This window comes from Eucyclogobius newberryi, unplaced genomic scaffold (genome assembly GCF_026437365.1).
Source record: "Eucyclogobius newberryi isolate DKJ021-1_F unplaced genomic scaffold, fEucNew1.0.hap1 SCAF_13, whole genome shotgun sequence".
In the NCBI taxonomy this organism is placed as follows: Eukaryota; Metazoa; Chordata; class Actinopteri; order Gobiiformes; family Gobiidae; genus Eucyclogobius; species Eucyclogobius newberryi.
Genome location: NW_027315757.1, coordinates 19676046 through 19689053, shown reverse-complemented (window position 1 = coordinate 19689053; position 13008 = coordinate 19676046). Strand labels below are relative to the sequence as shown.

General features: G+C 41.3%; 1 pseudogene; it reads left to right on the top strand.

Annotated features, from left to right (window-relative positions):
• Positions 1-4117: 4117 nt before the first annotated feature.
• LOC140358784 (amine sulfotransferase-like) lies at positions 4118-11295 on the top strand (annotated as a pseudogene).
• The last annotated feature ends 1713 nt before the right edge of the window (positions 11296-13008 follow it).

Genomic DNA, 13008 nt, shown 5'->3' with positions numbered 1-13008 from the left:
TTGGCAAGAAGGAACAGTTGGGAGCAGTAAAAGATAAATTAGTAAGGATAACTATTACTTTTACATTTTCAGTTAAAATGAATCAATTTGACCATAATTATTTTTCATAGCCAATATTGTATTGAGTAATTAAGTACCATAATGTATTAATAACTGGCTTTAGTCATTTTCTCCTGGCACAGTTTCATCACATCATTTTATAGCATTACAACCTCGACATTTTACTCCCCCAGACCCCCCCTGTTCATTAATTTAAACTAATGTGCTAATGTGGCTGTCGACCCTTAACGCCCACAAATACGCCCAAAAACATATCTGGGACGTGTGTTATTTGTACAGGGAGTAGAGGTGATGTCAGCGGAATACCAAGTTGCATTGTGGGATTTAAGTTAGCAATATTTGAGCTTGTGAGGTGCTGAGAATAAACTAACTGGCAAACGGATGCCCTGGAGTTTTGGTGCTTTGTTTGCGTTGAAGAAAGTTCCCATATGTGGATTGTTTGCTGACAATGGCAATAAAACTGATTCTGATGACGTGGTGAGGGGCCCCCAAAAATGTTTTCGCTTAGGGCCCCCTGAAGGCTTGGGCCGGCCCTGCTTCAAGTCAGGGAACAAGGAGGAGCTGAGGACTGTGCAGAAGGAGCTGAGGAGGAAGATCAGGCAGGCTGAGGCCGGCTACAAGAGGAGGATGGAGGAGCAGCTGCAGCAGAAGAACATTCAGGGAGTGTGGAGGAGCCCGAAAACCATCTCGGGCTTCAAAATCCCCCCTGCCCAGACAGAGGGGGATCTACAGTGGGTGAATGATTTAAATGCTCACTTCTTGAGATTTGATCGGTCTGGTCCTGGACCACCTCCGCTCCACTGTGAGCTCAGCCATGGACCCGCTGCAGTTTGCATACCGGCCTGGCATCGGAGTGGAGGACGCCGTCATCTCCCTGCTGCACCGCTCTCTCTCTCACCTGGAAAAGCCTGGCAGCTCTGTGAGGATCCTGTTCTTCGATCTTTCCAGCGCCTTCAACACCATCAGCCGCTGCTCCTGAGGGACAAGCTGGAGACGGCTGGTGTGGAGTATGACCTGGTAGAGTGAATCCTGGACTACCTCACAGACCGACCCTAGTTTGTGAGAGCCCGGAACTGTGTGTCTGACACTCGGACCTGCAGTGTGGGGGCGCCCCAGGGCACTGTCCTTACGCCCTTTCTCTTCACCCTCTACACTGCAGACTTCAGACACGATACGGACAGCTGTGTCCTGCAGAAGTTCTCTGACGACTCTGCCATCATCGGACTCATCACGGACGACGATGATGCGGAGTACAGGGGACTGGAGCAGGACTTTGTGGACTGGTGTCAGCGGAACCACCTCCTCATCAACGCGGGGAAGACCAAGGAGATGGTGGTGGACTTCCGTAGACGCCACCCCACTGCCCCCTCACCAGTGAACATCCAGGGACGGGACATTGAGAGAGTGACTCATACAAGTACCTGGGTGTTCATCTGAACCACAAACTGGACTGGACTCATAACACAGACGCACTGTACAGGAAGAGCCAGAGTCGGCTCTACCTCCTGAGGAGACTCAGGTCTTTTGGAGTGACAGGGCCACTCCTGAAGACCTTCTACGACTCTGTGGTGGCATCAGCTCCTGTACGGTGTGGTCTGCTGGAGCAGCAGCATCACAGAGAGGGAGAGGAAGAGACTGGACAAAGTCATCAAGAAGTCCAGCTCCGTCCTGGGCTGTGCTCTGGACTCGGTGCAGGAGGTGGGAGACAGAAGGGTCCTGGCTAGATTCACATCTATGCTGGACCATGAGTGTCGCCCCCTGCAGGACACTCTCTCCGCTCTGGAGAGCAGCTTCAGTGAGAGACTGATCCACCCTCGCTGTGTGAAGGAGACGTTTCACAGGTCTTTCCTTCCTGCTGCTGTCAGACTTTATAACAAACACTGTTAGTTACTGTCGTGATTCATGTGCAACTACTGTCGTGATCACATGCAATGGTATTTATTTATTTATTTATTTATTTTTATCTTTATTGTTTTTCCCCTCCATCCCTTGTTGGGTAATGGGAGGTTTTGTCCATAGGAGTTTTTGTTTATAGGAGATCTTCTACTGAGAGTGTTTTTCAAACTTCCTAAAAGTGATCTGTTCTTTTCCTCTACCTCTGTATCTACCTGGGTTACAACAATGACATTTCCCCATGTGGGACAATAAAGGATTATCTTATCTTAAACGACACATGCCGTTTTAACCCATCATTACTTATATAAATTGCCAGTATATTGATCATATTCATGTTGGGCGGTGGCGAAACCTGTTACCTGCAGTTTTTAAGTGTTCGGTTTCACTTAAGGGTCTGGAAAATAATTCACCTCAAACATAAGGAGACGACTATGACAAACTGATCTTCTGAGAGTTTGTGTTTCTTGTCACAAGCTCCATGTTATCGCCATTTCAGAAACACAAATTAAATAGATGGTTGTGATCTCTCGAGCTGGCAGAGGTTCTAGGGCAGGTGGCTTCACAACACATGTCTCTGCAAATCTCATCCCAATTGTTGATTCATTTTCAATTTTTGTAAAAATATTTCTCCACAACAACAAACATAATAACGAATGTAGTAACGCGCACATCCGCCGGCTGGCCAATCACGTAGCTGCAAAGGTCATGGAGTGAAGTCCTCTCAAGTCCCCTTTCCCTTTCGCCTGATGTTGGAACACAAGTGGGCAGCTTTGCTCCCTGGCGTCCTTGGTTACCCCCGGCGGACATGTTTGTTTGGTTAATTACTCTGCCCTGCTTCAGACCACCTATTGTGCTGTGTCTTGTACACTAGGACCGTCCTCGAGATGTTCTGTATGTTCTTTTTGACTTGTATAGTTTCTTTTATCATTGTTTTATGTTGCACCGAATCACCAAAGCAGGTTCCTATGTTTGAGTTCTGTTCATTGACAATGGCAATAAACCTTTTCTGTTTCCAAAACTCCTCTTAATAAGGGAGTCCCACATTGTAGCTTTAAAACTCAAACTGTGGTTAAAATCAAACCAGACGTGTGATCATCTCCTTGTGTTGTATTAATCTGATATTTGTTTGTTGTATTGTTTTATACCTGCCTTAGGACTGCAGATCAAATTACATTTATAGCTATAATCAGATTTACATTTATTCAACATGTTAATTCATGTTCATTATTCTTATTAAATACATTTAAACAGATGTGTTTTGCATTTATTAAAGATTGACATGACACAAAAACGACACAAGGAAACCGAATGTAATAAAATACTGCTTAACTCCATTTTGTAACAGAATGGATGATTATGTTTTATATTTCTTCTCATTTGATAAAAATCGCACGGCAAACAACGGCAAGAAATCAGTGCATATTGGCCAAATTATATGATGTAAATGAATAACTGAAAAGTTAATAACAAAATAAATATCCAAACCAAAAACAATACAGAAAATGATGAGGACGACGTTATTACACCTCGAAATGAGCAAATGTGATTTGTTGTCAATTACGGACTTTTTATCTTAACACTTTTTTTTTAAATAACAAAACAATTAACATAACAATACAGTTACAAAGACTAAAACACACAAAATGACAACAACAAAAAACAAAACAAAAACAATAAATTAAAAAACAAACAAATTAAGTAACATTTATACATTAAAATAAAATAAACCGAAAACAACACCAGTATTTTAATGCATTTTAGTAGGCCATATGTTTCTTTCTATTTCTTTTTATTTTATTTATTTATGAAACCATGTATTATTATTTATTATTATTATTTATTTTCTAAATTGATTATTTATAAATTCAATTTTTACAAATATGTTTATTTTTTAAATATTTTATATACAATGTTATCCATATATATTTTCAATTGTATTTTGTCCATCACAATTGTTTTTATTTTAATTTGTTTTAGTTTATGGTATTGTTGTTTATTATAACATTTTAATTAATGCCATAATTATTAACACTTTAATGAGTGGCCAATGAGAATCCGGCCCTCACAAAACAAGGATGGCCCAAAATGCTGTTTGACTTCATTAGGTCAAAGCTCAATCACCTGAAACACAATCCCTGTGTTGAGCTTCTTCTCTGTCACAATGTCGACTCTCATCCATTACAAGGGCCACAGTTGTCCCAGCGAGTTGTCCTCAGTGGAACACATCCAATCACTGCAGAGCTTTGAGGTACGAGAGGTGGTCACTTATCCCAAATCAGGTCAGTGCTGAAAGGACTGTTTGTAACTAGAGGAGGGTAATGTTTACAAAAATGATTGTCTCAATATTTTGGGGGATTTTACTGATGAATTTGATCATATTATTGCAATCAATCAGAAATGTCCAAAAAAGGAAGCAATTGCCAGTTGGGATTGAGTTGTAGGCATATGTCCCAGAAAGACAGACCTTTTCACAGTTCAAGACCAAAGACCAAAGCACTATCTTCACCAGAGCCCTTTACCCCTCAGGTCAACACCTCTGATAAGGAACAGGATGGAAAGATTCTCAGGATTAAGTCCTAATGATTATATTTCACATCTAAACTGACTTAACGTTTACTGTGTGATCTTGTCACTAAATCATGTTTTACTTTAGTTTGCCATAAGAACTGTGTTTTAAATGTGTTACATGTCATATTTAATGTACTTCCTCATTACCTGCTAATGATGTGTGTTCATTGACGATGTTGCAGTATGTTGTCATGGTTACATGTCATTTTGCTGGTATAAATTAAATTTGTCCAAACTGAGAATAAGTTTGACTAAAGAGTTAGTCACTCCTACTCTAGGCCACACCTCTGAGGTTTGATGAAAGACCAGACGAGCCTGCGCTTCTCTCTTCCCTCCGGCTCTTGATCTGAACCAGGACACACTGGGTCGTGGACCCCAGGGGCCCCTCCCCCACCAGGGAGGCTCTGTACTGACTGTACTTTCAGCAAAGGCTGAAGCTACATCTTCATCAAAGAATGCACAAGTCAATGGACCTTGGACTCATTAAACCCTTCGAACACTAAACCTGCTCAAGGATCAGCACCACAGACAGCTCCGAGGACCCAAAGAGGACCCAAAGAGGACCCAAAGAGGACCTAAAGAGGATCCAAAGAGGACCCAAAGAGGACCCAAAGCCTGTTCTGAGCCTTCCCATGGACCCTTAAGACCTGAGAGTGGCTGATACTTGCAGAGTGGCATTAAAGTCAGGTTTCCTTGCGTTATTCCACTAGAATTAATCAAAACGTAATTCTTAATACCAGTATTTCTTTTAACTAAGTTGAGCCCAGGCACAGCCTGTGTAACCAAATGTGTAATTAACTGCTTTTATCTTTATTAAACCACACAAAATCATTCTGGTTTATAGAGCCTTTTTATTGATCTTTATAGAATTATAATTGTCAGTCAATGAATCGTGTTCTCCCCTTCAGAGAATGAGACTGAGCAGATAGTAATGTAACAAGCTTCAGCTGGTGCCCCTTTTTAAATATAAATATGAACATTAACTACCTAAAATCCTACACGTGTCCACAATGTCATGGCTAATCCCAGAGAATATACATTACATCTGAGTACAAAGGAGGAAATGAGTAAGAACCCTACACAGTATTTCAAAGATCAACTGACTGGACGGGGAGGACTCATTAGTCTGACATGATCATCTTGTTGAAGCCAAGTTTCAGTCAGAGCTAGAGGATCTGTTATCACTAAATAATTAGTTAACTAAAAGTGGAGGAAATTGACCTAATGTTTAGCATTCCATATTTTACATACTTATTTGTATCATTTGTGTGTGCTATTTTTTTTTTAAGTAATTTGGTCTGGTGAGCCCGATGCTACAAGCTGGCTATAGCTGGACTTCAGCTCCTGAACAGCGGATCTGTGCTTCTAACTCCATAACCCTGGCCTCCACATGTCGTCAGAGAATGAGCCAGAGTTCAGGCTGAGCTAGGCTTGAGGCTCCGCGTTGTTTATGGAGCAATCAAACTTTTAATTCTGTGTAGTTTGTGTATAATTCGTAGATTAATGATAAAAAGTAGCAAATGAACAACTCTCGAAACAGAATACACTCACCGGGAAGTGACGTCACAGGAAGATCAAAACGACCCGCCCCCTGGTCTGTCACTCTATTTTCTCCAGACACTTTGCTATCTCTGCTGTTTCACTAGTGGTAACATTTTACAGTTATGATTTCACAGACACCACCTAAGATCAGACTGGCAATAGGTGCCAAAAAGTGTTGATTTCTTTGTTAAAAACATGTTGGGAGTGCGTATGTGAGTGCACTGCAACAAAGACAACATTAAAACAAGACAATTACTCTCACTTTTTAACTCAAGTAATTTCTTGGACTACAAAATTACACTTAACTTGAGTAATATTATTTCAAAGTAACATTTGACCACATTTCACACCTCTGCATTTCAGGTATATAGATATTCTACGTGGCCTCTTCAGCGGTGACAATGGTTTATGATAAGCAGATGGGTTTACGGCAGAGTTCTCTCCACGTGAAGGTACAATCTGGGCCCAGCAGATCGTCATCTCCATCTGTAAACCTGCTGGAGAGTTGCAGGAGTGTCCCCACAACCTGAGACAGATGCCGTGGCTGGAGATAAACGTGCCGGTCATGGATCATACAAGCCGTCCATCTCCTCGTCTGTTCACCTCTCACCTCCCTCCCGACCTCTCGCCTCCCTCCAGGGGTGAAGGACAAAAGAGCAAAGGTAACTCAGATGTTGTAAAAACACCATGTAGTCACATCACAATCACAAGCAAACCATTTTCTTCATGAGCCACATTGTTAAGAACATGAAATAAATCCGGTTCACGCCTCTCAATAAGGAGACTAAGCGGTAGGAAATGAATGAATACATGTATTTTGTTTTACTGTAAAGCCTTTGTATTTAGTAATTATATTGAGTAATAGAAATGACTTATTTGATTGTCTACAGCACTTGTACATGAGCAAACATTAAATATTACGCCCAGAGCCTCCAGCTATTATTTACTGAACGTTAAACTCTATATAAATGTATCAAATGTATTCGTAGAGCAAGTGATCAAATTAAATAAGACAAAATTTAAAAAGCATTAATAATTACGTTAAAATGAATGAATTGTAGATCAAATGCTTTGACTCAAAACCACAGCTTAACAGAAAAGTTTTAGCCAAGATTTAAACGCTGCCAGCATCAGGGACCGTCTCACAACCTCATGGAAACGGATCCAGATTTTAGCTTCGTAAAACTGGAACGCAAATCCCCCATGTTTAGTCCTGACTCTGGCACCAGCAGGACGCCGGTCCATGTTTAGTCCTGACTCTGGCACCAGCAGGAGGCCGGTCCATGTTTAGTCCTGATTCTGGCACCAGCAGGAGGCCGGTCCATGTTTAGTCCTGACCCTGGCACCAGCAGGAGGCCGGTCCATGTTTAGTCCTGACTCTGGCACCAGCAGGAGGCCGGTCCATGTTTAGTCCTGACTCTGGCACCAGCAGGAGGCCGGTCCATGTTTAGTCCTGACTCTGGCACCAGCAGGAGGCCGGTCCTTGTTTAGTCCTGACTCTGGCACCAGCAGGAGGCCGGTCCCTGAGGTCCTCAGAGTCTCCTCAGAGTCCGAGACGCTTCATATGGCACTAACATGGACTTTGGTGCTAGGCCATAGAGAGACTTTAAAGTCTATTCACTGGGTTTAGTCCTTCATTCCGGGCACCCTGGTGATGAAGGCGAGCTCTCCGCATTGCGAAAAACAAAGGATACTCCGAGGCTAAATTTCAGTGTTTTATTTTATTTAGTTATTTATTTTTTTCAATTTTGGGAACAAATTGAAATTGGTTCTTAAGATCTCATTTCAAACACAGCGTCAATGCACAACATTTATTACATGTCCAATTGCACTGAAACATTTCTCTGTATTTCTTGGTCAGGTCATACACGTGATGAGGAATCCAAAGGACAACGCTGTGTCTTATTATCACTTCAGCTTTGTTTTGAAAGGCCTGGAAATTCATAAAAGACTACTGGGGACTTCTTTGAGGACTACTGGGCTGGAAATGTGGGTAAGTGAACATCTTCACCGAGATCACTTGTTGGCCGCTGGCCGGAGCCCCGGCGCGCAAGCGTCCACTCTCCCTCAATCATTCAGTTTTATTTGTTTCTTTTGTGTTTCTTGTGTTGTCTGATGTGTGTAACTGTGTGTATTCCTTAATCCTTATTCGTTCGTGTTTTGGGTGTGTTTTGTCTGAATCTTCGTGTTTTTTTTCCGGTGTTCTGTATTTCTTGACCCGTGGGTCGTGTGTTTTATGGTGGTTTGGTGTTAGTTTTTGTGATTGTCACTTTTGCCGGCTAGGCTGAGTTCGGACCCCGGGGGCTAAGCTGTTAGCTCCAGGGGTTGAGTGCTGAATCAAAGTAAATGTAAAAGAAAAGGGTGGGCAAATTAAAAATAAAAACAAATAAAAACAAAGGGAGTATGTTGCTCTGTCTAGTATGACCAGTTTTTGTTGAAATAAACCTGTTTAATGACAAGTTTTCAACTAAAGAATGATCATTACTTCAGAATATTTATTATTTTAAATTTCTTGCATTGATAACTATAATTATGTAGATAATGTAGACAGGTGGTAGTAGGGCCTATATTCTAAGAATCCAAGAAAATTATTCAGAATAAAATTCTATTTTTAAATTCAACTCCGACTTCTGGATGGTAGAAATGTGATTTGATAACGTGGAAAATAAAATTTTATTCTTATTCTGATTCCATCCTCCCCTCTTAAAAAATGCCAAGGAAAGTCAGTGAAACAACAAACAACAAAACTTGTCTTAAGAATGATTTGTTACATAGATACATTACATACATTTCAGACAAGTTTCAGTGGGACTGGGCTTTATCTTTTCACAGGGAATATGAATCACATTTCTCAGATTGGGCAGCCTGACTCGCATTTTGTTTTCCCATCTGTGTGATGTGACTACAGAACTAGCACTAGGGGGGGCTCTTTTTACATAGGGCCCTGGGTTTGTTTGATTTTTAATATGACAATAAGTCCCGGCAACGCTGAGACCCAGTGCATCTTGTCTATGGGAGATACCAGGTGAACGGCGAGGGGGGATGGGAGATACCAGGTGAACGGCGAGGGGGGATGGGAGATACCAGGTGAAAGGCGAGGGGGGATGGGAGATACCAGGTGAAAGGCGAGGGGGGATGGGAGATACCAGGTGAACGGCGAGGGGGGGATGGGAGATACCAGGTGAAAGGCGAGGGGGGATGGGAGATACCAGGTGAAAGGCGAGGGGGGATGGGAGATACCAGGTGAACGGCGAGGGGGGGATGGGAGATACCAGGTGAACGGCGAGGGGGGGATGGGAGATACCAGGTGAACGGCGAGGGGGGATGGGAGATACCAGGTGAAAGGCGAGGGGGGATGGGAGATACCAGGTGAACGGCGAGGGGGGGATGGGAGATACCAGGTGAAAGGCGAGGGGGGGATGGGAGATACCAGGTGAAAGGCGAGGGGGGATGGGAGATACCAGGTGAAAGGCGAGGGGGGATGGGAGATACCAGGTGAACGGCGAGGGGGGGATGGGAGATACCAGGTGAACGGCGAGGGGGGGATGGGAGATACCAGGTGAAAGGCGAGGGGGGATGGGAGATACCAGGTGAAAGGCGAGGGGGGATGGGAGATACCAGGTGAAAGGCGAGGGGGCGGTGGGGCTTTTATTGGTGTAGTTGGCTTGTGCGGGGAAGGCTGTTATGATTATTTTAGTTTTTTTATTGAACAGATCTTTCTTGTCCTTCATAGCTGGACCATCGTCCTGGTTTGATCACGTCCGTCTGTGGCGGTCAGTCTGTGACCAGTACAACATTCTCTATCTGACACACAACGGGTGAGGAATCTGTGAAAACATAAGAATACCCAGACTTTTCTCATGTAGTTTCTTTTGTTTTCAAGGACTTGAGAGGAGAAGTGGTGAAAATCTGCCATTTCCTGGGTAAAAGCCTCAGTGATGCAGACGTCGATGAAGTTGTAGAAAAATCGACATTTGAAACAATGAAGCAGGATCCAAAAGCAAACTATAGGTTTCTGCCAGAAGAGCTATCCAAGGGAGACTTCATGTGCAAAGGTAACTATGTGTAACATTTGTCAATGTTTAATATAAAGATGACCTGTCGCAGTTTAAGTTATTCAGGTTTTAGTGATAAACCATAACGTCAAAAATCAGTAGCTCATATTTTGTTCTTTTTAAACCTCAATATAAATCTAAAATTACTTGAATAACAAGAGGAGCAGAAGCACACCGACTTTCTCTGTATAAAATCCTTAAGGTTTAGATCATATGCTCCAGAGGGATGGTCTTATCGGTCTATCAAAGTGATCAAGTTTAGAGTTTGGATTAAGGTTGGGAAACAAGTTATGGTTTAGGTTAGGATTAGGAAAATGGTTAAGGTTAGTGTTTGGTTAAAGGAAAAACAATGAAGTATAGACTTTTATTGAGCTAATTATTTTCCCTCATTAACTTTCTTAAAGTTGTATTTCGACATGCTCAGAAAATGTCTGTTTTCACTTACCACCTGTCTCCGCCTACTCCTCTGTACTTACTTGCAATAGTTGACAGTATTCAGACTCCGGTTGTTGTCATGCATTTATCTAGTTTATATCTCCAAAGCTACAGCTATATAAACCACAGTGGGACTCACTTAGGAGCAAGACAATACAACAAGTTACTGTTTTGCCTGTTTTCACCAAATAAAGACCATGAGAACGATCCTGGCCTCTCGCAGTCGATTACAGACTAAACTTCAACACCTGATAGAGGCGGGGCTTCTCTGTTCTGCAGCTTAGAACAGGAAGTCAATGGACCTTTTTATTATTCAGGTGTTTTAGATCATTATTGTGGTTTACAATGAACAAAATGTGAAATAATATTCTATATATACTAATTGGCAGGCAAAATCTTATTTCTCCCCTAAATTTAGGTTTAGTTATCACTTTTGTCCCTCTCAAGCTGACAATCTAATCATGTTGGTGAAAAAAGGGACGGACTGCAATAGCTTTAGCTTATTTGCCATTTGTTTATAATTTGGTGACATATTATGTACAAGCCCAAATATACTTCCTTTATACTTTAAACTGTATCGTATATAAATAAGCTGTTGTCTTTGCAGGGCACATTGGAGACTGGAAGAACACTTTCACTGTTGCTCAGAGTGAAAGAATGGATCGAGTCCTGGAGGAGAAACTTGGAGATCGGAATCTGCAGTTTATTTGGGAATAAAAGAGCAGCCAATTCAAACTAATGTGAATTTTATACTGCAAACACATGAATAAAAAGTGTGTTGTGTTGGGTATTTGTACAACGGCTCCTTAAACAAACCATAAAAACAGTGAAACTAATGTAAAAGGGTGTTGTTTTTGCTCCTGCCTCTAGAGGGCACTGTCAGTGTTGTACAGTAGTTATCTTACCGTCTACCGCATTGTCATAAAAGCTGATGGGAATCACAAAAGGATTTATACGACCTACACATAAATTGTATACAAAATTGAAAATCTGGATCCGGCCTCTGCCGAGGGTGAACCCCCGCCTAAAGCCCTAAGTCACTGGGATAGGCTCCAGTCACCCCTATAGGGAACAAGCGAACATTCAAAATTAATGAATAGAAAATTGCATCTGTAATTATTATTATTTTTTTTTCACAATCAACCATTGTGTAAATCAAAATACATCCCACAAATCAATAAAAACTAAAACACAACTGAACCCAAACAAAAGTTTATTTGTAGAGCACATTTCATACAATGCAATTCAAAGTGCTTCACACAGCAGGAAAAATGCATTAAAATCACAAATAAATTACAGAAATCACAAAACTGTTTAAGAAATAAAAGAGAAGAGTGCAAAGAAAAATCCTTTCACTCATATGCACAGCTAAACAAAAATATAATAATTATTAAATTGTCCATTTTAAAATTTTAACAGAATCTAAACCCTTTTCAGCGTGTAAACTTATTACTAATTCGTTCTGTCGTTTTTGTATTTGGGACCCCGTTTCTCTGGGGAGGTTTGCTAGCCATGTTAGCTTCGTTAGCTTCGTTAGCTTTGTTTGCTTCGTTTGCTTTGCTAGCTTCGTTAGCTTGCGATGCGGGCTGTTTTCCTTCATTGGTTAAAAACAAGAGGTAAAACAGTCAAGTTGTGAACATTAGGTTATGTGATTAAAAACAGGAAGTGAAATATGCACAAACCCATAAATTAAAAGCGCTTTAAAAAAGCAATAAAAACTGTTTAAAATCACTGCAAAGTGCGCTGTGTCTTGTGTCTTGTGGTAGTGGTCAGTGGTGTTAAATGGAGGTCCATCAGAACCAGGATTGAGACCAGTCCATCGTCAGCAGCTAATGACAAGTTATTCGTGACTTTAACTATATTGCAGTAATGTGATGTAGAGTGGACCAAAAACTGACTGTAAAAAGCTATTATTGTCCTGTAGGGGGCCACAAAGCTGTTTAACTACAACTCTTTCGAAGATGGTTTAAACATAAAGAGAACTGAAAAATAAATCTCGTGTGGTTAAATATGTGGCATCTCACAAATTAATACACTTTGGCATAAATCAAGATATTTTTGCCTAAATCTTCAGTTTTGTGTATTTTTTACTCATGTTATTTAAAACTATATCAGTGGTTTAGTTTCATTTTTTAATGTATCTGGTTTTGTCTAATTCATTTTTAGTTGCTACTATGGTGAATTGAGCCTGATATAGTCTGGGTTTAGGCCCAGTGATTCTCAGAAGGTTCTCAACTATTTAGTGATTGATGTGAACATTGAGAGAATTACTGCTCGAACAAGAAAATCTTGGGGGGGAAAAAAGGCCTTGGAATATTCCACAGCATACCAATAAACTTTACCAAATGTATCTCCATGGAGATGCCACCAAGTCAAGTTACAGGTTAGATCTGTGGGTAGGTGACGGTAATTGAATAAGTGCCATAGTTTACTGCTATAATCAACTTCTTCA